Raw genomic sequence first — 26,986 nt, forward strand, 5'->3', positions numbered from 1 at the left:
TCCTTATTATTTATAACATTCATTTATATATAAGCAAATTGTATTTAGCAAAATGGTCCCTTACTTTTAAAAAAAATTAAAAATTACATCCTCCTAAGGTAGCTTCCCCGTCCACCAATTTCCTAGACATTTGTGATTATTCCAATTCTAATAAGTTCCTGCATGATAAGTTCCTCATTATTATTTATAACATTCATGTATATATAAACAAATTATATTTATCAAATGGTCCTTTTTACAATAAGATGTGATTCTTTTTTTTCTCAAGCTAAAGTTGACCCATAACATTCTTATACATGGTTAATTTGGTAAGTTTGTGCATTGATAAGACATTCTTCCCATTGCAATAGCTTTTTATATTATATTTATGAAAAAAACGAATGCAACACGAAGAATGCATTACCAATGCACACATTTAGTTGATTAACCCTCCATAAAAAACATAGGGGTCAACTTTAACTTGAGAAAAAAAAATTACACATCTTATTGTAAAATGGACCATTTTGCTAAATACAGTTTGCTTATATATAAATGAATGTTATAAATAATAATGAGGAACTTATCATATAGGAACTTATTAGAATTAAAATAATCTCAAATCCCTAGGAAATTGGTGGGTTGAGAGCCACCAATCTAATTTTTCAAATTTATCAAAAGTCACTGCAACCTAACAAACTTACTAATGTTATTTTTCTAATATATTAAAAGTCAATGCAACCTAACAAACTTATGAGTCTAATTTTTCAAATTTATTAAAAGTCAATGCAGCCTAACAAACTTTGTAACTAGCTACAGTAGTTGATAAGCATTCAGAGTAAGCATATGTTGAGCATATTCCCTTGAGAATCAATATAGTTGATAAGCATTCAAAGTAAGCATATGTTGAGCATATTCCCTTGAGAGTCAATCCAGGTTGTCAATTAAAAAAATAAAAATAAAAATCAATAAATCTTCTTCTACCTTAAGTTGAAAAAATAAGCCTTTCCCAAAAATAAGGCTTCCAAAATTTTCATTTAATTATAAAAAATTATTAAATAGATGGTAGAGATTTAATGTCCATAGAATATATTAGAGTATTCTTAATAATATGCACAATTTAAAAGTTGAGATTCATTTTTAAAGTAGTTATATTTTTCCCCCTTTTAATTAAATTCATTAATTAACAAAAATATCACATGAACAAGTATCATATAAAATAAATTATGATTTCTAGACATTTGGTATTGATAAACCATTATCTTGGCACCATATATTGTAACAAAGTCTATTTACAAGTTAAGAATCCCCATGATAAAGTGCGGGTGAATCTCTATGGTTAAGACTTTGGTTACATGATTTTTTAAAATCTATATAATTAAAATTTATATTAAATAATTTTTTCATTAATAATAATTAATGTTATTTTAACTAAAATTATAATTTGATTAATTTTTACGACTTTTTTTAAATTTTAGCAATTTGAGATGTATAATAAAATAAGTGTTTTGATATTTATTATGCATTGATGTCTATAGGCATTTACTAATAATTTATTTTATATATTTGGACTAGTTTAATTATTAATAATTATTATAATATTCTTAGTAATATACGCAAAAAAAAATAAAAAATAAAAAAATAAAAATAAAATAAAATAAAATTTATCTTTAAAATAGTGATATCATTTTTTTAATTAAATAATTAAAAATAAAATTATATAAACAAGTTTCATATAAATTAATTTTTTTTTTTTAACATATTGATAACCCATAATATTCTTAAAAAACATTGTTACAAGAGACACAAGGACGTCATGATGATAGAATCAAAACCCATGAAAATCAATACTTATATCAAATTGGAACCGGTTATTTTGATACCTGCATACAGATTCAATGGATTGCAACCAGAGAGCAAGCTGTTCTACCGAATGTGAATCTGTCCTTTTGGGTATGCTTAGGCCCCGCCCATCCTCAAAGACCTCCAAAGACACTTGACCCTCAAACTCATCAACAGACTCATCAACAGAAGGCGCACTACGAATCCCACACCATTGAAATATGGAACGAGAATCTGATAAAAGCTACAGGAAGAGACGGTTTGAGCCCTCCACCTATCATATATCCAACAAGTTTCTTATAAAATTAATTATAGTCTTTTGGACATATTGATACGCGATAATATTCTAAAAAGACATTGTTACCAAATACTATTGAAAAGCCATAATATTCTTAAAAAGACATTGCTTACCAAATACATTTACCAGGACGTCATGATGATAGAATCAAAAGATACGAGCCCATGCCATTGAAAAATGGAAAGAGAGTCTGATACCTGAGGGAGAGAGGGTTTGGAGGTAGACACATATGATGGGTGAGACCTCCACCTGCAACTCTCCCTCTTCATTTTATCTTAGATTGAGTGGCAAATCACACTTTATTTATGTAACCGTCGCAAAAAGGAAACAGAACAAAGTCCGTGATAGAAAACGCCATTAAGGTTGCGTCGATTCATATTGTGGCAGAATCAGAATGGTGCATGGATGAGCTTGTACTCATGCTGCAATCCCACTCTCTCATTATTCCAGTTTTCTACAATGTGAAGCCTACACAGATTTGGTGGAATCGTGTGGACGGCACGAAAGGTGTATACGCTGAAGCCCTGCGCATGCTCAAAGAGGAAAAAATACTTGACCCTGAAACTCATCAACAGAAAGCGCAGGTTACCAGTCCGACAGTATTGAAAAATGGAAAGAGACTCTGATGGAAGTTAGAGGGAGAGAGGGTTTGGAGGTAGACACATATGACGGTTGACACCTCCACCCATCATATATCCAACAAGCTTCATATAAAATTAGTTATAGTTTTTTGGACCTCCATCCATCATATATCCAACCAGTTTCATATAAAATTAATTATAGCTTTTTGGACATAATTATAAGCCATAATATTTTAAAAGGACATTGTTACCAAATACATTTACCAGGACGTCAGGATGATATATCCAACAAGTTTCGTATAAAATTAATTATAGTTTTTTGGTAATATTCTAAAAAGACATTGTTACCAAATACATTTACCAGGACGTCATGATGATAGAACCAAAAGAAGGCGCGATACCAGCCCATGCCATTGAAAAATGGAAAGAAACTCTGATACATGAGGGAGAGAGGGTTTGGAGGTAGACACATATGATGGGTGAGACCTCCACCTGCAACTCTCCCTCTTCATCTTATCTTTTTTCTTTTTTTTTTCTTTTTCTCTCCACCTGCAACTTTCTCTCTTCATCTTATCTTTTTTTTTTCTTTTTTCTTTTTCTTTTTTTATCTTTTTTTTTTCTTTTTTCTTTTTCTTTTTTTAATTATTACAGTAGAATAAGCAACAGAGGCAGCCTTGCGACCTGTGTTACACACGGGTCGATTCTGACCTTGAAGCCCTGCGCATGCTCAAAGAGGAAAAAATACTTAACCTGAAACTCATCAACAGAAAGCGCAGGTTACTAGTCCGACAATATTGAAAAATGCAAAGAGACTGATGGAAGTTACAGGGAGAGAGGGTTTCGAGGTAGACACATATGATCTCCCTCTTCATTTTATCTTTTTCAATTTCTTAGATTGAGTGGTAAATCACACTTTATTTATGTAGCTGTTTTTTGCAGCTAATTTCATTGTGAATATATGTTTAAGTGACGAAGCTTTTTCCAATTTGATGGAATAAGTGGTATATCACGCTTTATTTATGTAGGCGTTTCTTACTTGTACTTTGATATTATTGAACATATTATCAGTGACAACGGGCAACTGGTCGACGATGTCATGTGAGAAGCTGATAAAACTAAAGTGAAGACGACGAAGCATAATATTTTGATAGAACAACGTTAGCAACAGAGAACGGGAACGCTATAGTTGTAAGAGATCCGAACACATATTCAAGCAATATACCTCCGTCGTTCTTGCAGTGGTTTTTTTTCTGTGAGGAACAAATTTGAGGGAATTAGCCATATGTATGAGAATAAAATCAATCATTCAAATGAGCGAGAAAAACTTGTGAATATTTTCTTTTCCCTGTCCGGGAGAAGACTGATATCTTATTGTCACATTTATCCCAATATTTATACAAAAAGAACTCTTAAGACTCAACTTGACACTATAAAATATAAACTGTCCTAAATTTCAGCGTTGCCTTGTATCTGAACATTTGAGAAATCAACCTGAGTAGGCGAAATGCAAGTGTTGAATTTTTTAAAAGACGCAGTGTGGTTCTTGATTTTAACGTTTACATGATAATAGAACGAATATATATGTGTGTCCATATTATTAGGGACTATTTTTTTAAGCTAAAATGACTCCGTAAAAATAAATATATATGTAATTTTGTGTCTATGAGATTTTTTTTTCGTTAAATTACGGTGAATCAGTAACTTTTTGGATTAATTTAAAAGAAGCCCAAGATTAATTTCATAGCTGTCTTATAATACTAGGACTATATTCAATAACCTTCAAATAAAATATACAAAAAATCTACTCCCATAATTTTCTTAAGACAATATAAAACATATGATTGTATGGCTTTGTTGTACTAATTTTATGTATTATATGCTTTATTGTGACGTAATTTTTGATAACCGAGTGTTCTGGTACGAAACCAACGTGTGGTTGTTATCTCTTTCCCGTTATCTTTTTCCCTTTCTCTTTTCTCATAGGCTTATTTTTTTCTCCGTAATTCATCCAATGACATTGCTAGGATGATTATGAATCGTGGTTATATAATTGTTCAAGTTGTTTTTGTCTCCCCTTCTGAATGTGGAATTCTTTTTTAATTGTCGAGTGATGTGGGAACCTTTTTGCTTATAGGTGTGATATGTCAAAGGAGTGGAATCACTTTTCCATTTCAAGTGTTATGATGTATTTTTTTTTTTTAATCCATGTTTTTGATACACATCTATAGATCCCTCTTTAATCAAAATTTTCTATGATTTTTTTTTCTTTATTATATTTTCAAACAAATTTATTAGATTAAATAATTACTCAAAGTCTTTATCATATTATGATATTATTGACTTTTTTTAAATTTATAATATTTTTGGAAAAAAAATTAATTATTTTTTAATATGATTAAAAAAACAAAAACCACTACTTACGAATTTACCATTTTACTTGTCAACCATAATTACCTACTTATATAAAATAAAAACACTTCAAACAATAGCTTAATGCCCTAAATACCATAACATCACTTAAAAATGATTTGAAGTTGCCCTTCTTTTCTCAACATTTTCGTCATTCTCCTTCTTTTCCCAACATTCTCGTCATTCCAACTTTTCAATGTTATTTGAATTAGGAAGATTACGTAATTCCATAAACCTATTGTTTCATTCATGAAATTAAGTTATAAAGTGATTCATTCAATTTATATCTTGAAGATTTCTACATTCTTTTGGGTAACATTTATAGTTTTTAGTGATGCTTAAGTTGTTGCGTATTTGATTTCTTAATATATATTATGATATTTGTATTTTTATGGATTATTATCTATTACTAGATTACACACATTCACACACATGGGTAATTTTTTTTTTTTTTTTCTTTAACTTTATTTTATTCTATCATTTCTTTTCATAATACATATTATTTTATTTTTAAATTACTATATATAGTATTATTTCTAATATATTAGGAAGAAAAATGTTTTTGACAATTTAGTGTGAAGTGATACTATATTGGTATATATTTTATTTTGAATTTGATTTTATGAGTATTTATGAGAAAGGGTGTGTTTTTAATTATTAAATTAATTAATCCAAATCATATACTATATTGGTGTCAAGTGACATATTGATATGAAGTGACACTATATTGGTACATATTCTAATTTTTTGAAATTTGAATATATAAGTTGTTGTGAGGAAGTATGTGTTTTCAACTATTAGGTCCATTAAACCAAGTCATATGTTATATTGGTGTTTGAAACTCCATTAGTTGGGGTCTATTAAACTAAGTCATACATTATATTAGTGTTTGAAATCCCATTGTTTGAGGTCCATTAAACCAAGTCATACATTATATTGGTGTTTGAAACTTGCTTGCAACAATATTTTGTTTGTGGGACTCTATGCAAGGATATTAAGGTGGACATACTCTACTTAACAAAGTTTAGGGAAGAAATCTATGAAAGTGTACATACTCTACTGACGAAAGTCTACGGAAATGTATATACTGTACCTGCTAAATTATATGAAAATGTGCATACTCTAGCCCCCTTTAGATTTGAACATATGACCTCTTATGAAGAAGTACGTGTTCTTAACCATTAAACCCACATTCTTAACCATATTATTAAATATATATATATGAAATACAATATTTTCATATCCATCTGAAATAAAAAAATTCAATATCATACCTATAAACTTACTATTAAAATTAAAACAATATAAATCCATCTGAATTCTACATTTATACTTGCTATTCAAATCTCTTGAAATTTTCTTTTTATTATTAAAAAATACATTTATACCAGTTATTTAATCTATATCAACCCTAATCTATATCAACCCAATGAATTTGAAGAATTTATATATATATATATAGATATATATAGTCTTTATGTTAATGAATTCCCTACTTTATGAGGAGTACTTTAGGGCTAGACCTTGCCATTTCATACCCTTTAAGAATGATCTATCATGTATTTGATCATGTGTTTAAATTCCTCAATCTCTACTTTTAGTTGGCCACTTCTATGTCAAAGGAATCATCTCAATCGGATAAAGGAAGCTTCTTGATGTAAGTAATGCGACGTTTACCTTTACATGTCACATAATCTAGTTAGATTCGTATGAAATGAACACAAACGACAATGGTATTATCTCGACCATTATCATCATTGGATGAGACCTTCACGGTTGAGTCAATATTAAGAATTTTAATGGGACCCAGTTATACAATTAACGCACATTTAGTTTAACTCGGTATGTAATATGTATTGAAAGGGCTGAATATTTGGATATAAATTAAAATACCTTAATTTATTTGGATATGTAAATATTTTTTAGATATAAAAATAATTTTATTAGGATAGATTTTGTTTTTCAAGAAAAAAAAAATAAATTAATTGGTAAAAGTATTAAAATTGTTTAAGGTTGAGGCTTGTCCGCCATTTGAGAAGTTAAATTAATGATAGAAATATAATTTTGTAGCATCGCATACAAACTTGGTTAAGTTTAATAAAACAATTAAGAAATGGATTATAAAATTGTGTTTGACAAAAATAATTGGATCTTTTTATTGGTATCATTTTGACTGAGCAAAATATGGTTGAGTAGAAGTTTCAAGTGCCAAGAAATATCAATAGTGTACATATTTTGACTGAAGTTCCCTCGGCTTTATCTTGTATTAGGTATGTAGTCAGCAATCTCTCCAAGAACTTTTGAATTTGTCAAGAAGTCTTTTTCCCCAACAATTTGACATTCCATCTTAAATGATTTGCGGGGTATTTTCTCAATAGCTCTAGGCCAAGCTATCTACTCTCTACTAAGTGCAATAGCCTCCTTGTTACTTGAAATATGCCCATTCCCTATTTCAATCTCACTTGTGTGGCATGAAAAACCAAAGCTAACATACAAAATCAGAGTCAAAATCAAATAGAATGCCACCACAGAGGAAAAATGAGTTAATAGAAAAAAATTAGGATGGAAATGGAGAGTTGGAGTAAGTGACCGATAATAAGTTGACACAGGAAAAGTAGTAGGTGGAAAGGGCCACAACAGGAAGGAAAACCTTCAGAAACTTGAAGGTTCAGAGGCCAGGCAAGGGACCAAAGAGGAGAGCAAGTTAGAGTGAGACAACTCAAAAGCTCTAAGTCCTAAAAGACACACTAGAGAAATGGTCAAATAGTAAAGGAAAAACCTAGTGTAGTGAAATTTGAAGAGGAAGCTAAAAACACCACTTTCAAAATAACGAACTAGACCAAAAAATTTAGAGCCATGAAAAACAATAGTGCGCCACCCTGCTATCCTTGGTACTTTTAAAAATCCCTTCTCTCATGTTGAAATCTCTTACCTCAAAAAATGAATGATTAGTTCAGCTCAGACTGATGATAAAATATGGGAGCGATGGCTAGGACTAGACCCTCCAAGGATTGTCAGAATCCATGACCTCACATCATTGAAAGGATAAACCTTGAGTAAATTATGAACATTAAATCAATACCAAAACAATTAGAAACCACAATTTTCTAATCGTTAAGTTATACACTCATCTGTGTGGAAGCATCCAAATTTTAATTCCCTTGGGATGGCTCATATGGCCACATTCATTATCTCGTATACTTGGTGGGGCACTGACCATGTTCCCTCCCACATGTCAAGATGCTCACACCACATTAGAGATTTATTTTTATGAACTTGATCTTCTAATAAGTTTGAAGTTAAGGAGAATTTATGCTAATTGTTTTATGTGATGTTAAACATAAAAAAATTACACATTTCCCCTACACTAAGTAACACAATATCAAAATATTTCAATCATAAGAGATTTTATATTTTAAATAGTTTTTTTTTTTTTTTTTTTTTAAGGAAACCATGGTTTTCGGTCACAGAGTGGCAGCTATGTCCATGATAAATAAACCAAAGGTGACATAATATATCGGGTCTAACCTCAAGGGTATCGAGGAGATTTGACCTTGTGACCTCTTAACAATGAAGATTCAACCAAATGAGCTATTCCTTGGGGCTTTATTTTTAATATTTTTATATCTAGAGAGAAGATATTATAATATTTTAAGTAAAGTAGACAATAAACTATTTTATAGTAAATATTGAATTTCTTTATTACTATTTCTTAAAATCCATCTTCCCACACATTTATATATTTTATTCAAGGTAAAATTGAAATATTTAATTTATAATCAAAATTATATGCGACTTTTTAATTTCATATTTACTACAAAAATAATCATACATTTCATACATTATAAACAATCAAGCACCGAAGGAAATCAAATTCATTAACAACGTGTAATTTTTTATCATTTAATTTTATGTCATATATTATTTCATTCATTCAAAAAAATTACTCCATATTAATAAATTTGATCTCTACTTATATTAATCTATATTAAAATATATTTATATTGATTTTATTATTATTATTATTTTATACATAGTTATTTATTTTTGATTTAATATAATTTTATATTATTTAACTATTATATATTTCAAAAAAACTTTATTTAATGTAATTTTGCGTTTTTTGATTCCTAATAACTTAATTTAATATAATTTTGTGTTTTTTCTAATTGATAATAGGTTGTAAATCACCTCTCAATGTAATACGAAAAAATTTCTCCAATATTTTTTTATTCTCTATATTTTCTTTGTCATTTTAATACCATATGTTAGACATCTATTTCTCTTTCACCCCACACATATAAAGGAGAAAGTGATTTTTATTCTTGAAGAGAGAATATACCAATGTTTGATCAGTAATCTTTACATACATAGAAAAAAGTAGAGGTTCAATTAAAATTCTAGTGGTTTCCATACCAAAATTGTATTTGTTACATGCGAATATTACTTTGTTGTATATAACACAGACTCCATATAATATTCCAGGTGTGCTATTGTTTGAGGATGGAATATATATATATATATATATATATATATATATATATATATATATATTACTATGATAACAAGAAAAATGAAGTGTTTTACAAATTACTAATTTCCATAGGTGTCAGGATATTCTGACACATACGGAATAGTTAAGTATAACTTGGTCTAGTGTAGAGTTAGGTAAAGTGTGTTTCTTTACTATGTACTTTTGTAACTTACAATCCGACAGTCATGATATGTTCTAGACATGAAGTGATCCTATGGTTCATTCTCTCCTCGGTATTACCGACACTTGACCTGTGGCTTAACACCCGATTGCTCCATGATCTCTATTTAAAGAGCATGGAGGGTCATTTGTAAGGTGACCATTCATGGGAGAAGCTTATGTAAATTTTCTTTATTTTACATTAATAAATTGCCTGAAGTGGCCGTGTTGTCTCAAGACGTGGACTGTTTCCCTCTTTGAGGGTTTTAACCACGTCAAGAATACTGGTGTACTCATCTCTGATCTTTTTGTGAGCGGTGTCCTTTGGTGTTCTATCTTAGGAACTTATCATGTATATTCCTACATGGTATCAAAGCTATTTGAGGTTTGCATCCATTGGTGATCCAAATCCAAAGCTGGTACAACTGCACCCGACTGTCATTTCCAAGATCTACTAGTTTTTACTGCTTTTGGGTCGAGAGGACTGCTCTATTGTGTTAGGAGCATCTGTTCCAGTGAGGAAGTCCTTTCATATCACGCGAAAAGGTTTTTGGTAGCCCTAGGTACGTCATTTTCAAGATCTGGAGGTATACAATCTTTATTTTCAATTTTAGTTATTCATCTCTCTGTTTATTTTGGTTTATTTAGCTCTTTGGTTTTTACTATCGGATCTATACCTTTCATTTCAGTGCAATCTCTTTTCCCCAGAACTCGACGTATTCTCTTTTCCCCGTAACTCTGCGGGATCTGAGCAAAACAAAAACAAAAATGAAGGATTTTTCTCATGTGTAAGGACTTTTTTGCCACGCCTTAGTGTGATATCAAAAAATCAGAAATATTTAGTAAAATATTTAGTTTTAGGCGAAATATAACTTCAAGCCATAAGGTTTGGTTTTTTTGGCATGTCCGTATTGGGTTGTGTGGTTTTTTGTTTTGTAGGAAAAAAATATATTTTTCAAGTAAGCATGCACTCCAATGCTTCAGTGACAAAACAAAAAAGCCCTTCCTTTTTTTCAAAAACTAATAACCTTTTAAACTGGCTCACTTGGTCCAAAGTTACTTTATGAGAATAGAGGTCTTGGGTTGAAGTCTTTCTTTTTTTTGAGTTACATTTCAAAAGCACATGTAACTTATGTTTTAAAGTTACTTTATGTAAAAGTGTTCTCACCCATTATAAAAAGTGAGTCGCTTATAATTCTAAAGTCTCTTTATCTTTATATTTTATTTAAGTTACAATTTAGTGGGTAGCTCATAAAGTACCTTTGGAAAAGTGACTTTCACTTATTTATAAAAGTGGGTCACATAAATTTTTTTTTAAAGTGAGATACTTAGATTAAGTTTGGAAAGGGGGGAGATTTTTAAAAAAAAATATAAAATTATCATTCACTTTCACACATTCACGTACTTCGTCGACATCTTCAACAACTTTTCTTAAAAAAAACACAACTTCTTCACCACGGAAGTTGTTTCGAGAGCCGTTTTTTTAATCGGCCTCATTTTTCGAGATCTTTCCATTGGAACACTTAACTTCAGTATCTACAACTTCAGTTTCTATTAAAATGGAAAGTCCATGCCATTTTTTTCTTGATAGCACCAACTACTTCCAATGGTTATCTTACAGTATGGATTTACTTAGAAGTAAAAGTCTTTATAGAATAGCCTTAGGCCAAGAATCTAAACCTAAAGACGAAGATAAGGTAGCCAAATGGGAAAATAGACAATATCAAGCATGTGGGATGATAGGGATGTCTATTTCTTCAGACCTTATATTTCATATCGCAGAACTTCATACCAACGATGAAGCAATGAAACATATCAATAAAGTTTGTAATTAAAAATGAAATTAGAGCCCATCAACTCGAAAATGAGTTTCTTACGTTGTACTCCAATAATTTTTCTTCCATTGAAGATTTTTTGTCAAAGTTCAAGAACCTTAGACTTCTCTTGAAGGTGTTAAGGTTAAGAAAGGAGATGGTAGCCTTATCTATTCCATTCTTACAAAGTTAGGACCATCCTACTCTCTGAAGTATTTAACATGTTCTTGTCCTTTAAGGCCTTTGTTGAGAAACAATCTGGACATCAACTTCTTAAGCAAAGATCTGATAATGGTGGAGAATATGTTAACAACAAATTCATCAACTTTTACACTGAGCATGGAATTCAAATGAAACATATTGTTCCATATACTCCACAACAAAATGACGTAACTAAAAAGAAGAATCACACTTTAAAGGAAATGGCTAATTGTATGCCTCAATCTAAAGGACTTATTCTTAATTTTTGGGCACAAGAAATTAACTGTGCAAATGACATAGTAAATTGCACTCCTACTAAGGTTTTAAAAAATATCACTCCAGAAGAAGCATGGAGCTCAATTAAACCAGATCTAAGTCACTTTCGTGTTTTTACAAGTGAAGCATGGGCCCATATTCTAGATGAGAAACATAAAGCCTTAGAACCTAAGAGTGAAAAATGTATTTGTTGGATATTTTGAAGATGTCAAAGGATATAGACTTATTTCACTTAAATCCAAAAATGTTATCATTAGAAGAGATGTAAAGTTTACTGAAAATATATTTGCCTACGAGCCTAGTTTGTTGGGTGTGGCACCTCTCTTTATCCCTACTATGTCTGAAAATATTTCTTCTTTAGATGATGACAACGAGGATCAAAATCCTCCCCCACCTTCTCAGGATCCTCCTTCAGCTCCTCGGCTTCCAAAATGGGTCTGTTCTACTCGGGATGCAACAGGTTCTCTTGTAAGTGAACCCACAGATCAGTGATGTACACGTTTTGAGTTTGATAAAGCCTCTTCTTTACTAGCTCAAGCTTCAACGAATTATGATCCTGACACCTTTGCAGAAGCTTCAGGCCATCTAGATTGGGACGCAACTATGAATGAAGAATATCGTTTATTATTGGAAAATGATACATGGGATCTTGTTCCTCTTCTAGAGGGAAGAAAAATTGTTAGATTTAAATGGGTTTACAAAACCAAGTTTAGACCAAATGGAAAAGTTGATAAGCATAAATCTCGTCTTGTTGCTAAGGGCTTTTCACAACTTGAAGGCATTGACTATACTGAAACCTTCTACCCTATTGCCAAAATGAACTCTATCTAGCTTGTTCTTTCCCTTGCTACCTCTTTCAAATGGGGAGTCCATCAGATGGATGTTAAATCTGCATTCTTGCATGGGGACTTTCATGTAGAAATATATATGGAACAACCTCTTGGTTGTGTACAAATAGACTCCAACCTTATATGTCGGCTCAAGTAATCCCTTTGTGGTCTCAAGCAAGCCCCTTGGGCTTGGCATGGCAAAATGGATAGCTTTCTTTCAGATACTGGCTTTTTCTAGGTGTCATTATGACAATATTGTCTACACCAAGAAAGTGGGTAAGTCTCTTATCATTTTTTCATTATGTTGATGATATTATCCTTACTAGTAGTGATGCCAACCTTATAAACCATGTGAAGTCCAACCTTAAAAATCAGTATGAAATGACAGACTTAGGACACCTGCATTATTTTCTTCGTTTTCAAGTCTTGTAATCCAAGGAAGGTATTTCCCTTTCCCAGTCCAAGTATGTCTGTGATCTTCTACGCCACTTTCACATGGAAGAATGTAAGCCAACCCCTTCTCCCTTTCAGTCTGGAGCCAAAGTTTCAGCCACTTGTACTTCCCCTGAAGTTAGTGCTACCTTATACCATTAGCTTGTAGGAAAACTTTTGTATCGACCCATACTCGTCCTGGCCTTTCCTTTGTTGTTGGCCTTATTGCTCAGTTTATGCAAAACCCACATGAAATTCATTGGAAAGCTGCTAAAAGAATACTTCGTTATGTTCGAGGTATAATTCAGTTTGGGATTCATTATAGTGCAAAAGCATTTCCTCTATTGGTTGGTTTCACTGATTCTAATCAGGCTGGTGACCCTGATGATCAAAAGTCTACTGGAGGTTATGTGTTCACTCTTGGTTCTAGACTTATTACAAGGGATTGCAAGAAACAATGTGCCATTTCTCTTTCTTTAGTAGAAGTGGAGTATCGTGGCATTGTAGAAGCTAGTAAGGAAGCCCTGTGGATTCGTCAGATCCTATCAGAGTTTGGCTTTCAGTAGCAGCATCCGACTACACTTTGGTGTGATAATCAAAATGCCATTCAACGATGCAAAGATTTAGTCCAACATCAGCGCAGCAAACACATTGAACTACACATGCACTTCATTATAAAGCTCATTCATGACCATGTTCTTGAAGTGAAATATTGCTTAACTGATGATAAAGTTGCAGACATCTTTACAAAGGCTCTCACGGAGGTGAAGTTTACTAATCTTCGATTTATGGTTGGATTTCAGGAAGTTGCCACTAAGCAGGGATATGCTCTAATGCCTCATTCCTTCTCCTATTGTGTCATATTTGTTCATCCTTCAATCCTATCCCAAGTTGTTCTTAAGGGGGGATGTTAGAGTATTCTGACACATAGGAAATAGTTAAGTATAACTTGGTCTAGTGTAAAGTTAGGTAAAGTGTTTTTTTTTACTATGTACTTGTGTAACTTACAATCTGACGGTCAAAATATGTTCTAGACGTGAAGTGATCCGACGGTTCATTATCTCCTCGGTATTACCAACACCTGATCCATGGATTCACACCCGATTGGTCCATGATATTTATTTAAAGAGCATTGAGGGTCATTTGTAAGGTGGCCATTCATAAGGAAAGGTTATGTAAATTTTATTTCTTTTACATTAATAAATTGCCTAAAGTGGTTGCATTGTCTTAGGCTGTGGACTGTTTCCTTCTTTAAGGGTTTTAACCACATCAAGAATCCTAGTGTACTGATTTGTGCTCTTTTTGTGAGCGACTTCCTTTGGTGTTCTATCTCAGGACTTACCCTATATATTCCTACAATAGGGGAGAAAACAAATGGTAAAAAACTGTCTTTTTTATTTTATATGTGGAAAACCATGTTGTTCACTCCTAATCCTCAGTGGTTGGGTAAACTGGAACGTGAACAGTCATCAAGAAGATGAACTGATCTGTCTCATTTATGTATATAAACAATAGTTATCTAATGAAATAATCAATCAGTTTTCTTCTGCCCATTCTGGAGTTACCCTGGCCTGACATGGTATCAGAGCGCAGGTCCCAGATTCCTTGTAACTCCTCTGTTCATAACGCACCTGGCCATAACGCCTGTGCCTGAAACGTTTGCCTGGCCATAACGCCTCTGCCTGAACGTTTGTCTGGCCATAACGCCTCTGCCTGAACATTTGTCTGGCCATGCCTCAACGTTTGACTCTATGCGCATCCGTTAAAAGTCATTGATTCTCTCCGCATTGATTGCCTCTGTCCACACCTGATGCACCGGCTCTGAAATCCTTCCATTGAGGAGATTTCAAAGGAAACGGCGTATCAGATTCAAATCTTTTCGCAAGACACCTTCTACCAATCCACTCTGCGCCTCGGCTCTGGTCTTCACACTCGTGGGTTTTGAATAGCACAGAGTCCAATCAAGGGTGATTGTGTATGATTTGCCTTCGCATTTATGGTCATAGTCTCCGCGTTCATGAAGCATTCAAAGAACCAGTTTCGATAAACTGTAACCTTGAGCTTGTGATCGACTGTATCCATGTCCGAACCACCCAAGAGCATGTTGAAATTCGTATTGGAAAGCAGAGAGTTGGAGATGGTCACATCGGTGGAGCCCTAAATTACTGTGACGAGGCCCAGTTTCCCATTGAAGGAGGTAAAGTGATCGATCCACACCTTGGTCACCCCCTTGTATATATGAACTATATCGCTTTCTGCAACGTCGCCTACCTAGAAGTTGTGGAGAATTACACTGTGGACCGAGCTTATCACAATGCCCTTTCATTTATGGTCATAGATCTCGTGGCATCCGTGGAAGGTTAGGATCGAGCTAGGAGCGACCGACTGCTAGAGGGTAACATTGGTAACAATCCCGCTCCCACTGAGAATGAAAATCCCCCGTTGTGACCTGCATGCGAATGTTGCCAACCTCACCTCTATGTTATATCCATTGGTAACCTTCAGTAAGTTATGAGGGTGTTTGCGCTTTCTGCTGTAAAAATAGTGGGGTTTAGGCTTGTTTTTGGAGCCAACGACCTGTGCTCAATGCCAAACTCTTGGAAGGCACATAGCGATTCAATCCATCGAAGGTTACAACTATTCGAAGGCCTGAAAGCTCCTGTCAGAGAACTATTGGCACCGTCCGAGTGGTATATGTTTCCACAAAGTTTGGTATTAAACCACATGCATATGCCTTGTTGATGATTGACCAGCATATATATATTTACCAGCTGTTTGAATAAGTTTTTGAATGCGCTGTAAGCTGTTTGAATAAGTTTTTGAATGCGTTTTGGACACTGTTTCAATAAGTTTTGGAAGCTGTTTGAATATTTTGTGGAGGATATTTTATAAAATTTTGGAGACATTTGAAGAAAACTTAGTGCATAAAGATTTTGAAATCTGTTACCCTTTTGAGTACAATTTCACTGTATATCAGCAGAAAGTTTTTTTTATCAGCAGAAGTTCTTTCTATCAGCAAAAGTTTTTTTTAGCATAAGTATTTTTTACAGAATGCATTCAATCATCTCTATGGTAGGAATAGTTCTCACTGGCAAGGAGAACTATTCTAAATGGTCTCAGATGGTAAAACACACCCTCATCTATAATGAGTTGTGGAAAGGAGTGTGTGTCGGAGAAGAAGACAAAGACCCTGTGCATCCTACATCAGATAAAGAACTTGTCATTTGGGAAAACAAGAACAGCAAAGCCTATGCATTGATTGCAGCATCTGTAAATGAAGAAGTAAGTCGTCATATTTCATCTTATTCCACTGCCTTTGAAGCTTTACAAAAGCTGAAAGAACTCTATGATTCACATTCTGCACTTGAAGTTGTTCAGCTCATGATTAAACTCTTCACTCTTGAAATGAAAAATAATGATCCTCTTGCTCTTGCATCTGAAGTAAAGTCTATAATGCATGATATTAAATCCACTCAGGTTGAGCTAGATATCCCTCTTATTTCCTTTCTCAAAGCACTCTATCCTACCTACTCCAATTATCTTGAGTCATTACAAGCAAATGGAAATCTTAAAGATATAACCTTTGACTCTCTTGTGAAAAAATTTGTTGAAAGAGAGAAGGCCTTTGGGAAGAAGACATTCCCTGAATCTTCTGAAGAGACTGTTTGCCTTGCTCATAAAGAAAAGCATCCTGCTCAAGATTCTACAAGAGGAAGAGGTGGACGAAGAGGAAGAGGAAGATACATCAGAGGAAGGGGGGGCAGACATTCTCAAGGAGGAAAGGCAGATCTGCATTGCATTCGCTGCAAACGAAATGGATCACATGATGCTTCTACATGCAAGCTTCCATGGGACAAAATTGAGCAGAGAAGAAATCAGAAGAAAGGTAAAACTGATGATACAGACAAAGGTAAAGCACCTGAATCTACTCACTATATTGAGGCACAATGTAACATTGGAGTAAATGAAGATTTGTTTAATGCTTCACTTACTTCTTCGAAAAATGATTGGTTGCTTGATTCAGGAGCAACCTGTCATATGAGTCATAGGAAAGATTTTTTTGAAGATTTCACTTACAATGTTGATGGAGCAATATACTTTGCAGATCAGTCAAAAATCAAGCCATCAGGGCTTCGCACAATCAGGCTTAAACTGCTTGGTCTTCCAGACTTTCTTCTGGATCATGTTCTATATCTCCCACAACTCAAGAGAAACTTGCTGTCCTTGGTCCACATCCGCCAGCAAGGTCACTCCATTCATATGTTTGATGGAAAGCTTGAGGTAAGAAAGGCATCTGACCACTCACTTGTCATGAGGGGAATAGAAGAAGAAAGACTTCTTAAACTGCAAGGAACCTCTGCTCATGCACAACATTTCTCATATATTTCTCATCATGAAGAAGGTACACTTCCATCAAGTTTATTATGGCATGCTAGATTTGGACATTTAAACTGTGACAGTCTCCGCTTATTAAAGAAAAATGGTGTTTTTGGTTTGCCTACAATTCCTAGAAAACATAAGCAATGTGATGCTTGCATTCTAGGAAAGCATAGCAAACAGTCTTTTCATGATTCACATTCAAGAGCACATAGGAAGCTTGAACTCATTCATTCAGATTTATGTGGTCCAATGCCTGTTCCTTCTGCAAATGGAAATAAATATATCATGACATTTATTGATGATTACACCAGAATGTGTTGGGTCTATTTATTGAAGAACAAATCTGATGCTTTTCAAACATTCAATAATTTTCATAAGTGGATTGAAAATGATGCACAATCTCATATTGGGTCTATTCGCACTGATAATGGAAAAGAATATACATCAAATGAATTTGAAAACTATCTTCGCCAACATGGGATCAAACATCAAACAACTGTACCTTATAATCCCCAACAGAATGGTGTAGCAGAAAGAATGAATAGAACAATCTTGAATATGGTACGATCCATGCTTTTCTTCAAAAAATGTTCACACCTAATCCTCAGCGGTTGGGTAAACTGGAACGTGAACAGTCATCAAGAAGATGAACTGATCCGTCTCATTTATGTATATAAACAATAGTTATCTAATGAAATAATCAATCAGTTTTCTTCTGCCCATTCTGGAGTTACCCTGGCCTGACATGGTATCAGAGTGCAGGTCCCAGATTCCTTGTAACTCCTCTGTTCATAACGCGCCTGGCCATAACGCCTCTGCCTGAAACGTTTGCCTGGCCATAACGCCTCTGCCTGAATGTTTGTCTGGCCATAACGCCTCTGCCTGAACGTTTGTCTGGCCATGCCTGAATGTTTGACTCTATGCGCATCCGTTAAAAGTCATTGATTCTTTGCGCATTGATTGCCTCTGTCCACACCTGATGCACTGGCTTTGAAATCCTTCCATTGAGGAGATTTCAAAGGAAACGGCGTATCAGATTCATATCTTTTCGCAAGACACTTTCTACCAATCCGCTCTGCGCCTCGGCTCTGGTCTTCACACTCATGGGTTTTGAATAGCACAGAGTCCAATCAAGGGTGACTGTGTATGATTTGCCTTCGCATTTATGGTCATAGTCTCCGCGTCCATGAAGCATTCAAAGAACCAGTTTCGATAAACTGTAACCCTGAGCTTGTGATCGACTGTATCCATGTCCGAACCACCCAAGAGCATGTGAAAGCAAAGAGTTGGAGATGGTCACATCGATGGAGCCCTGAATTACAGTGACGAGGCCCAGTTTCCCATTGAAGGAGGTCAATTGATCGATCCACACCTTGGTCACCCCCTTGTATATATGAACTGTATCGCTTTATGCAACGTCGCCTACCTGGAAGTTGTGGAGAATTACGCTGTGGACCGAGCTTATCACAATGCCCTTTCATTTGTGGTCATATATCTCGCGGCGTCGGTGGAGGGTTAGGATCGAGCTAGGAGCGACCGACTGCTGGAGGGTAACATTGGTAACAATCTCGCTCCCACTGAGAATGAAAATCCCTCGTTGTGACCTGCATGCGAATGTTGCCAACCTCACCTCTATGTCATATCCATTGGTAACCTTCAGTAAGTTCTGAGGGTGTTTGCGCTTTCTGCTGTAAAAATAGTGGGGTTTAGGCTTGTTTTTGGAGCCAACGACCTGTGCTCAATGCCAAGCTCTTGGAAGGCACATAGCGATTCAATCCATCGAAGGTTACAACTATTCGAAGGCCTGAAAGCTCTTGTCAGAGAACTATTGGCACCGTCCGAGTGGTATATGTTTCCATAAAGTTTGGTATTAAACCGCATGTATATGCCTTGTTGATGATTGACCAGCATATATATATTGACCAGCTGTTTGAATAAGTTTTTGAATGCGCTGTAAGCTGTTTGAATAAGTTTTTGAATGTGTTTTGGACGCTATTTCAATAAGTTTTGAAAGCTATTGAATATTTTGTGGAGGATATTTTATAAAATTTTGGAGACATTTGAAGAAAACTTAGTGCATAAAGATTTTGAAACCTGTTACCCTTTTGAGTACAATTTCACCGTATATCAGCAAAAAGTTTTTTTTATCAGCAGAAGTTCTTTCTATCAGCAAAAGTTTTTTTCTTAGTAGAAGTATTTTTTACAGAATGCATTCAATCATCTCTATGGTAGGAATAGTTCTCACTGGCAAGGATAACTATTCTGAATGGTCTCGGATGGTAAAACACACCCTCATCTAAAATGAGTTGTGTAAAGGAGTGTGTGTCGGAGAAGAAGACAAAGACCCTGTGCAGCCTACATCAGATAAAGAACTTGTCATTTGGGAAAACAAGAACAGCAAAGCCTATGCATTGATCGCAGCATCTGTAAATGAAGAAGTAAGTCGTCATATTTCATCCTATTCCACTGCCTTTGAAGCTTTACAAAAGCTGAAAGAACTCTATGATTCACATTCTGCACTTGAAGTTGTTCAACTCATGATTAAACTCTTCACTCTTGAACTGAAAAATAATGATCCTCTTACTCTTGCATCTGAAGTAAAGTCTATAATGCATGATATTAAATCCACTAGGGTTGAGCTGGATATCCCTCTTATTGCCTTTCTCAAAGCACTCTATCCTACCTACTCCAATTATCTTGAGTCATTACAAGCAAATGGAAATCTTAAAGATATAACCTTTGACTCTCTTGTGAAAAAGTTTGCTGAAATAGAGAAAGCCTTTGGAAAGAAGACATTCCCTGAATCTTCTGAAGAGACTGTTTGCCTTGCTCATAAAGAAAAGCATCCTGCTCAAGATTCTACAAGAGGAAGAGGTGGACGAAGAGGAAGAGGAAGATACTTCAGAGGAAGGGGGGGCAGACATTCTCAAGGAGAAAAGGCAGATCCGCATTGCATTCGCTGCAAACGAAATGGATCACATGATGCTTCTACATGCAACCTTCCATGGGACAAAATTGAGCAGAGAAGAAATCAGCAGAAAGGTAAAACTGATGATACAGACAAAGGTAAAGCACCTGAATCCGCTCACTATATTAAGGCACAATGTAACATTGGAGTAAATGAAGATTTGTTTAATGCTTCACTTACTTCTTCGAAAAATGATTGGCTGCTTGATTCAGGAGAAACCTGTCATATGACTCATAGGAAAGATTTTTTTGAAGATTTCACTGACAATGTTGATGGAGTAGTATACTTTGCAGATCAGTCAAAAATCAAGCCATCAGGGCTTGGCACAATCAGGCTTAAACTGCCTAGTCTTCCAGACTTTCTTCTGGATCATGTTCTATATCTCCCACAGCTCAAGAGAAACTTTTTGTCCTTGGTCCACATCCGCCATCAAGGTCACTCCATTCATATGTTTGATGGAAAGCTCGAGGTAAGAAAGGCATCTGACCACTCACTTGTCATGAGGGGAATAGAAGAAGAAAGACTTCTTAAACTGCAAGGAACCTCTACTCATGCACAACATTTCTCATATATTTCTCATCATGAAGAAGGTACACTTCCATCAAGTTTATTATGGCATGCTAGATTTGGATATTTAAACTATGATAGTCTACGCTTATTAAAGAAAAATGTTTTTGCTGGTTTGCCTACAATTCCTAGAAAACATAAGCAATGTGATGCTTGCATTCTAGGAAAGCATAGCAAACAGTCTTTTCATGATTCACATTCAAGAGCACATAGGAATCTTGAACTCATTCATTCAGATTTATGTGGTCCAATGCCTGTTCCTTCTGCAAATGGAAATAAATATATCATGACATTTATTGATGATTACACCAGAATGTGTTGGGTCTATTTATTGAAGAACAAATCTGATGCTTTTCAAACATTCAAGAATTTTCATAAGTGGATTGAAAATGATGCACAATCTCATATTGGGTCTATTCGCACTGATAATGGAAAATAATATACATCAAATGAATTTGAAAACTATCTTCGCCAACATGGGATCAAACATCAAACAACTGTACCTTATAATCCCCAACAGAATGGTGTAGCAGAAAGAATGAATAGAACAATCTTGAATATGGTACGATCCATGCTTTTCTTCAAAAATGTAAAGATAATGTTTTGGGCTGATGCTGTTCTATGTGTTGCATATATAAAGAATAGATGTCCATCTAGTGCTATAAGAAACAAGACTCCTTATGAATTGTGGTATGGACATGTTCCTTCGGTAAAACATCTCAGGATTTTTGGTTCCACCTGTTATGCTTTAATACCAAAGGTACATAGAAACAAACTTGGTGCTAGAAGTCGTAAGTGTATCTTCCTGGGGTATTCAAAGACCTCTAAAGCATACTGTCTCTATGATGAAGTAAATAAAAAGTTTGTTGTATCTAGAGATGTCATTTTTCTTGAATCATCCAAATCTGACAGTCTTGTTGAGCGACAACTTGATCGCTTGGATAGATTCACAAAAACAAAATCATTTCAAGAGTTTGATAATCAGATTCCACATCTTGAAGGGGGGATTCCTATACTAGATCAACATGTGGAATCTTCTTCTGAAGAACAATCTCCCTTGCATGAAACTCCAACACCGGATGATCCTTTAAGTGATGTAATTGATAGAATTGGGAGACTCAATCTTGATTCAGTCCCAACTCAATCAACAGAGCAGCCTAGACCATCTCAGAAAGGGCCCCCAAAGTGGCTGACAAAGACACCTGAAAGTGTTCATCCTGATGAAATCGGAAAAACACGAACCAGAAATTCAAACCGACAAGATGGAGGTGATGTAGATAACTCTAATTCACCTGTTGATATGGATGTTACTTATGATTGTGAATTGAACTTTTCTACAGATTTTGAACCAACTTCCTTCAAAGAAGCTGCTTCTCATGATGAATGGAAAGAAGCGATGCAGAAGGAGTATGATGCCCTCATAAAGAATGGAACTTGGAAGCTGGTTGATCCTCCATTTGGAACCAAACCAATTGGCTGCAAGTGGGTCTACAACAACAAATACAAAGCTGATGGCTCACTTGACAAGCACAAAGCTAGGCTTGTGGCAAAAGGTTTTGCACAGAAGGAAGGGGTCGATTATGAGGAAACTTTTGCCCCCACAGCAAAATGGGCCACCATCCGTACACTCTTTGCACTAGCTGCTCAGAACGGTTGGAAAGTCCATCAAATGGATGTAAAAACTGCATTCTTGAATGGAGATCTAAAAGAGAATGTTTTTATGTACCAGCCTGAAGGATTTGCTGTGAAAGGACATGAACATAAAGTATGCAAACTTGTGAAGTCCTTGTATGGCCTCAAACAAGCACCATGAGCCTAGTATGAAAAACTAACTGAGCATCTTCTGAAACTCAACTTCAATCATTTTGATCTTGATGATGCAACTTTATTTGTCAAGAAAGTTGGCAAAACAGTTGTATATCTTGTGGTATATGTAGATGATCTTTTAATGACAGGGAACAATGAAAGCTATATTGCATCCATAAAGAAAGAATTAGGAAAAAGTTTTGAAATGACTGATTTGGGCTATGTTCATTACTATCTTGGCATTGAAGTAACCCAACATCCAAAATCCATATTTCTTTCCCAAAAGAAATACATTGGAGATTTGTTAAACAGATTTGGCATGAAAGAGTGCAATCCTCTTTCTACTCCAATGGAACAAAACTTGAAGCTCACATCTATTGATGGAAAGGAATTTGAGGATGCAACAAAGTATAGACAGCTTGTAGGAAGTCTCATCTACCTCACTACTACCAGACCAGACATTTCATTTGCTGTTGGAATCCTCTCCAGGTTTATGCAAAAGCCTTGTGAGGGACATTGGTCTGCTGCAAAAAGAGTTCTAAGGTACTTGAAGGGAACTCAAGACCTTGGAATCAAGTATACATAGGTGGACAACTTCAGCTTGATTGGATACTCTAATTCAGACTTCGATGGAGACAAAGAAACTGGGGTATCTACTTCAGGATATGCTATGAGTCTTGGATCAGGAGCTGTCTCCTGGAGATCACGCAAACAATCAATTCCAAAAGATTCCACAACAGAATCAGAATACGTGGCAGCAGCTGAAGCAACGAAAGAAATTGTGTGGCTCAGGAAAATTCTCGAAGATTTGTAGGTAAAACAAGTACAATCAACTCCACTCATGATTGATAACACCTCTGCAATAAAGTTGGCCAAGAACCCAAAGTTCCATGATCGTACTAAGCACATCAATACTAAATATCATCTGATCCGACATCATGTTGAGGCCAAAACAATCCATCTCCGTCATTGTTCCACAAATGAGCAAATTGTAGACATCTTCACCAAAGCACTTGGAAGAGAAAAGCTTGAAAGATTCAGAACGATGCTTGGACTCACCAACATCCCTTCAGATTAAGGGGGGGAATGTTCACACCTAATCCTCAGCGGTTGGGTAAACTAGAACGTGAACAGTCATCAAGAAGATGAACTGATCCGTCTCATTTATGTATATAAACAATAATTATCTAATGAAATAATCAATCAGTTTTCTTTTGCCCATTCTGGAGTTACCCTGGCCTGACACATGTGTTCAAGCTCCAGTCCATCTCGAGAATGAGAGAAGACTAAAATTCCAATCATGAGGTCGAGTGCATCCTTGGAGAGGCCATCCACAATATTTTTTAATTCCCTAATGACGTGGTGTTTAATTCCCTATTGAAAAAGAGATCCACCCAAATGAAGTAAGAGCCTCCTTGATGTCCCATAGGGTAAACGAAAGTAAATGTTCTCCGCTTAAACTTTGTTATATATATATTTTATAATAAACATATACATATTATGTACGTTAAATATGATTTGTAATAAATTTATATATATATCTATATATATAGTGTGAACATTTAATTGTTTTATTTATATTTTAAATTAAAATATTTTTTTTTAATAAGATACATTAGATTTTTATTTTTCCTTTGGGGCAGATATATAGTGAGAGAAAGAAATAAGAAACTAATACACAAAACTTTTATTTCTCTTTCTCTCCACACATATATATTTAAACGGGCAGACGTAGAGTTATTGAAATGCACGGCACACCCATTAACTTATAACGGGTAGTGTGAAGTTGGACGGAACAACAATATATCATAGTATATTCATTTCGACGGCACAATAATAATATAGCATAGTATATTCTTTTTTACCATGAAAGATGATACTGTCCCATTAATTGTAACACTCATTTTATTGAGTTAAAAGGTTTATTCTATTGCTTATAAGAATCTTTTTATTAACTTAAGAGGTTTATTCTATTGCTTATAAGAATCTGTAAGTTTATTAGTTAATTATATTTTTTTAAAATAAATATAAAAAATAAAAATATATTCTAAATAAAAAAATAATATTTTTTATAATTAAAAAAACAAATATGTTGTAATGTAATTAGAAGTAAAAAAATGTGTGAATAAGATATTTGAATTTCATATTTTTTGAAAATATTTTAATTAGAGATTCAAATAAACTATTAGAAAATTTGTACTAACTAATTTATATTAATATTTATTTTTTATTAATATCGATATCAACTTGTGGAATTCTCTTTATAAATAATATCTATCTCAACAAATAACATAATTATCATATTATAATTTTTTAGAGTAGTCTTTACATCCTCACAAAAAAACACATTTAGTCTTTATACCCTCACAAAAAATAAAAAACCACAATTCTTCCCCATAGATAGGGAAACCAACACTTAACCAATAGTTAAGTACGATAAAATAGGCAGCCACATAAGACTATTTCCTGTTGATCTTGGTGTAACTGAAGAAACCCACCAAATAACATAGACATCATTTTATAATTTTTTATGATGGTCTTTAACCCCTTCATAGGCACACTATAGTTATAGTTAGTTTATTTTATTTTATTTTCTCAAAATTATTAGATTGATCTAAGTTTTCCTTCCCCTCCTACCATTAGTTTGGAATTGAAGGGGTTGCAAATTCAATCATCAAGATGTGTTCGATAATTATATTTTTTTTTAATCTTCAGTATTTAATGTAAAATTTACAAGAAAATTAACAACATCAATGATTTTTCTAACTAAATTTACATAAATTTTGGTATATATTAATCTTAATAAATCTACAAGTTTATATTTTTACTCATTTAAATTTATACAAAAAATTGCATAAATTATGGGTAGTAACTTTTAATAAATATGTAAATTTACATAAATTTTGGTATATACTAATTTTAATAAATTTACATGTTTATATTTTTACTCATTTAAATTTATACAAAAAATTGCTTAAATTATGGGTAGTAACTTTTAATAAATATGTTTATATACTTGAATAAAGAATTTCCAAAATTACTTATTCCCCATAATTAAATTTAAAACTTAAACTATATAATTTCAGATAAGTATAAGGAATACCCATAAAAAACATCAACTATAAAAATTCATAATGAATTTCCATAAAATCCTCACTAAGAGTTTTCTTAGTTGATTAATTTCTATTGAAGATTACCAACCACTAATATATATAGCTATAATAGTTGTTATTTTTTTTTGTAAGATAAAAGTTGCATTGATGCTTTATAAAATTACATCATGTTTAAGAAACTCTCTATCTCTCACTTACCATAAACCAAACTAGAGACAAAAGAGTATAGATTGCAATGTTTCCTTATCAAAGAAAAAAACCATAACCAGACCAAAGAATAAGAAACAAAACTTATTCCCCATAAAAATAATAAACTCCATAACTCTACAAAACCAAGGAGATTTGCTTAATACTAGCGTAAACAAAAATTATTTCATAAATGGGAAAATAATCCCCGTGAGAACTAAGTTAGCTTTCCATAATTTAAACATCATAAACAATAACAAAATCATGTGCATTGGGATGATAGAGAGGTATCCAAGTTGATAGGTTGTTCCTCAACTTTGCATGGTGGTGAAATGAGTGAAGTTGGAAGCAAACCCATCTCAAGCCTAGACGGTTGTCCTCCTATATCCAATAGTAATTTTTTTAACTCATCCAACCAGTGCATCAAATTGTCATGAGTTTGGCACCTGTCCACCAAAACCTTGCCAAGAAGTAGTTTGGCATGCTAGTAGAGATCCACAATGTATAGGTAATAGTTTTTATGCCCATGTAAATTGTTCTGTTTAGAACCCATAGAGAAACCCCTACCATAACCTTTGAATAAAAAATCTCTTACATTTCCTAATGAATTCTCT

The 26,986-nt window shown here is 34.0% G+C and overlaps 1 pseudogene; it reads left to right on the plus strand.

Annotated features, from left to right (window-relative positions):
* The window catches only part of LOC149213414 (toll/interleukin-1 receptor-like protein), a 172,795-nt pseudogene extending 168,996 nt beyond the window's left edge, over positions 1-3,799 (plus strand).
* The last annotated feature ends 23,187 nt before the right edge of the window (positions 3,800-26,986 follow it).

Source organism: Pinus tabuliformis, chromosome 1_1, assembly GCF_031772625.1.
Source record: "Pinus tabuliformis cultivar Carrire ecotype Pingquan chromosome 1_1, CPIR1, whole genome shotgun sequence".
NCBI lineage: Eukaryota > Viridiplantae > Streptophyta > Pinopsida > Pinales > Pinaceae > Pinus > Pinus tabuliformis.